This window comes from Dendrobates tinctorius, unplaced genomic scaffold (genome assembly GCF_039654945.1).
Source record: "Dendrobates tinctorius isolate UK_male_01 unplaced genomic scaffold, ASM3965494v1 ptg000145l, whole genome shotgun sequence".
Classification (NCBI taxonomy): domain Eukaryota; kingdom Metazoa; phylum Chordata; class Amphibia; order Anura; family Dendrobatidae; genus Dendrobates; species Dendrobates tinctorius.
Window position 1 is genome coordinate 12,224,481 of NW_027361812.1, and position 3,824 is coordinate 12,228,304.

A 3,824-nucleotide genomic window follows, 5' to 3' on the forward strand; every position below is an offset into this window, starting at 1 on the left:
ACTCCAAACTCCACTATGGTGAAGACCAAAGAGCTGTCAAAGGACACCAGAAACAAAATTGTAGCCCTGCACCAGGCTGGGAAGACTGAATCTGCAATAGCCAACCAGCTTGGAGTGAAGAAATCAACTGTGGGAGCAATAATTAGAAAATGGAAGACATACAAGACCACTGATAATCTCCCTCGATCTGGTGCTCCACGCAAAATCCCACCCCGTGGGGTCAGAATGATCACAAGAACGGTGAGCAAAAGTCCCAGAACCATGCGGGGGGACCTAGTGAATGAACTGCAGAGAGCTGGAACCAATGTAACAAGGCCTACCATAAGTAACACACTACGCCACCATGGACTCAGATCCTGCAGTGCCAGACGTGTCCCACTGCTTAAGCCTGTACATGTCCGGGCCCGTCTGAAGTTTGCTAGAGAGCATTTGGATGATCCAGAGGAGTTTTGGGAGAATGTCCTATGGTCTGATGAAACCAAACTGGAACTGTTTGGTAGAAACACAACTTGTCGTGTTTGGAGGAAAAAGAATACTGAGTTGCATCCATCAAACACCATACCTACTGTAAAGCATGGTGGTGGAAACATCATGCTTTGGGGCTGTTTCTCTGCAAAGGGGCCAGGACGACTGATCCGGGTACATGAAAGAATGAATGGGGCCATGTATCGTGAGATTTTGAGTGCAAACCTCCTTCCATCAGCAAGGGCATTGAATATGAAACGTGGCTGGGTCTTTCAACATGACAATGATCCAAAGCACACCGCCAGGGCAACGAAGGAGTGGCTTCGTAAGAAGCATTTCAAGGTCCTGGAGTGGCCTAGCCAGTCTCCAGGTCTCAACCCTATAGAAAACCTTTGGAGGGAGTTGAAAGTCCGTGTTGCCAAGCGAAAAGCCAAAAACATCACTGCTCTAGAGGAGATTTGCATGGAGGAATGGGCCAACATACCAACAACAGTGTGTGGCAACCTTGTGAAGACTTACAGAAAACGTTTGACCTCTTTCATTGCCAACAAAGGATAGATCACAAAGTATTGAGATGAAATTTTGTTTCTGACCAAATACTTATTTTCCACCATAATATGCAAATAAAATGAAAAAAAAACCAGACAATGTGATTTTCTGGATTTTTTTTTCTCAGTTTGTCTCCCATAGTTGAGGTCTACCTATGATGTAAATTACAGACGCCTCTCATCTTTTTAAGTGGTGGAACTTGCACAATTGCTGACTGACTAAATACTTTTTTGCCCCACTGTATGTGCTGCTAAGGACAATCAGGTGTGAGTTAAGCTAAGGTCATTTCTGTCCAGACCTATTTCAGGAGTTTTATTTTTTTAAAAATCTGTGGAAGCATAGTTGAAAAGCAATGTCTGACTTTCATTTGTTCATTTTCATAGATTTTTTATTATTACTTTTGTTAGATTCAAGTGATTTCTGTGACACATTCAGCATCTCCCACTCCCACACTACTTGCTCATACCACCCTCTCTCTGTTGGCGTCCCCCAAGGCTCTGTTCTAGGACCCCTACTCTTCTCAATCTATACATTTGGCCTGGGGCAACTCAAAGTCCCACGGATTCCAGTACCACCTTTATGCCGATGATACTCAGATATACATCTCTGGCCCAGACGTCACCTCTCTGCTCACCATAATCCCGTAGTGTCTATCAGCCATATCCTCCTCCTTCTCCTCCCGCCTCCTCAAACTGAATGTGGACAAATCTGAACTGATCATCTTTCCCCCATCTCACAGATCTTCCTTACCCAATCTTTCTATAACAATTGACGACATCACGCTTTCCCCCGTGGAGAGGTCCGCTGCCTCGGAGTAACCCTTGACTCTGCCCTGTCCTTCAAACTGCACATCCAAGCTCTCTCCACCTCCTGCCGCCTCCAGCTCAATAATATTTCCAGAATCCGTCCCATCCTCAACCCTCTACTAAAATGCTTGTGCATGCCCTCATCATCTCCCGTCTCGACTACTGCAACATCCTTTTCTGTGGCCTCCCTAACACCCTCACACCTCTCCAGTCCATCCTTAACTCTGCTGCCCGACTAATTCATCTATCTACTCGCTACTGCTCCGCTTCTCCCCTCTGCAAATCTCTTCACTGGCTCCCACTCCCTCAGCGTATCCAATTCAAATTACTAATACTGACCTACAAGGCCATCTATAACCTGTCTCCTCCATATGTCTCTGAACTAATCTCCTGAGATCTTCCCTCACGTAATCTCTGATCCTCCCAAGACCTCCTTCTCTCCTCCACACTTATTCGCTCCTCACCCAACCGCCTCCAAGACTTCTCCCGAATAGCCCCCGTCCTCTGGAATTCTTTGCCCCAACTCGTCCGGCTATCAACCACACTCGGATCCTTCAGACGGAACCTGAAAAACCCATCTCTTCAGGAAAGCTTACAGCCTGCAATGATCCCCGCTGCTTCCTCACCACTACTGGAGCTACCTCCTCACCATCAATGGAGCTGCTACAACCCCCCAACCTACTATCTCCTTCCCCACCATCCTGTAGAATGTAAGCCCGAAAGGGCAGGGTCCTCTCCCCTCTATATCAGTTTGTGATTGTTAGTTTGTTTACTGTAAGTGATATCAGTAATTTGTATGTAACCCCTTCTCATGTACAGCACCATGGAATCAATGGCGCTATATAAATAAATAATAATAATAAATGACAGAGAAGTGCTCTATGTAAAAGCTCATGTTAAAATGGCATTGCAATCGAATAGCAATCGCACTGCATTCGGATGTAAATCAAATGCTAAGTGTGAAAAATCAGATTGTTTTCGCATATAAAACGCATGACACATGCATTACACTTGTGCGACCAATTTTTTTATACTTTTAGTGTGAAATCTGCCTTAGAAGCATAGTGCACAAGTGCAAAGTTAAGGAACACCAGCTACACAAACTGGATGTGGCACAATAGGAAACCATCACATATTGCCACCAGATTCCTAAGGAGGCAGCTGGTCAAAAACTCTCAAGTGACTGCAAACAATCTAAACTTTGAATGTCTCTATGTCCGAACTCCATGCTATTGACCACTACTGACTAAAAAGTACAAGACTAGTCAGCTCCAGTATGCTCAAAACTTTATAAAGAATCCACAGAAATTTTGTTATTCTGCACTGAGTAGCAATGAAGCAAAACAAACTTTTCAGGCGTCTGGATCAGTGAGGATGACAAAGAAGTAAGCCTATGCTGAAAAGAACACCCTGCCTACATTAAAGCAGGGTGGTGGCTTGGTGATGCCTATAATAAATTATAATGGCAGCATGGTGATGCTCTGATGTCACTTTATTGCTGTGCACTTGATACTTACCTTTTTGTGGGGGGACATATGGATTCAATTAAATTTGAGGAAACCTTAGGAGAAACGTAATGTCTTTGGTGAGGAAGCTGAATATTGGCCGTTATTGGACCTTCTAAAAACACAATTATTCCAAGTTTACCTCAGAGTTCACCTTCGTTTTAGAAGTAAGTACTTTATGATTCTGGAATGGAAGTCACAGTTGAGACTTGAACCCATAGAAAATCTTTGGATTTGAAGGCAGTTGCAGAATCTAAACCCAAAAATATTATTGAAGTAGAGGCAGTTGCTCATGAATAATGAGCAAACATTCCTCAGGAATGCAGCCAGAAGCCGAGGTGTGACTATCACGTTTGCAACAGGTTGTAAAAGCCAAAAGTGCTCTACTATGTACTCAAGACAATTGTCAGAAAGAGAGTGAATATGTCTCGAGACTGCAGCAGTCCGTAAAAGTGGCATTTTGTGTTGAACCACTTGTTTTATTAGTTAAACTGAGCGA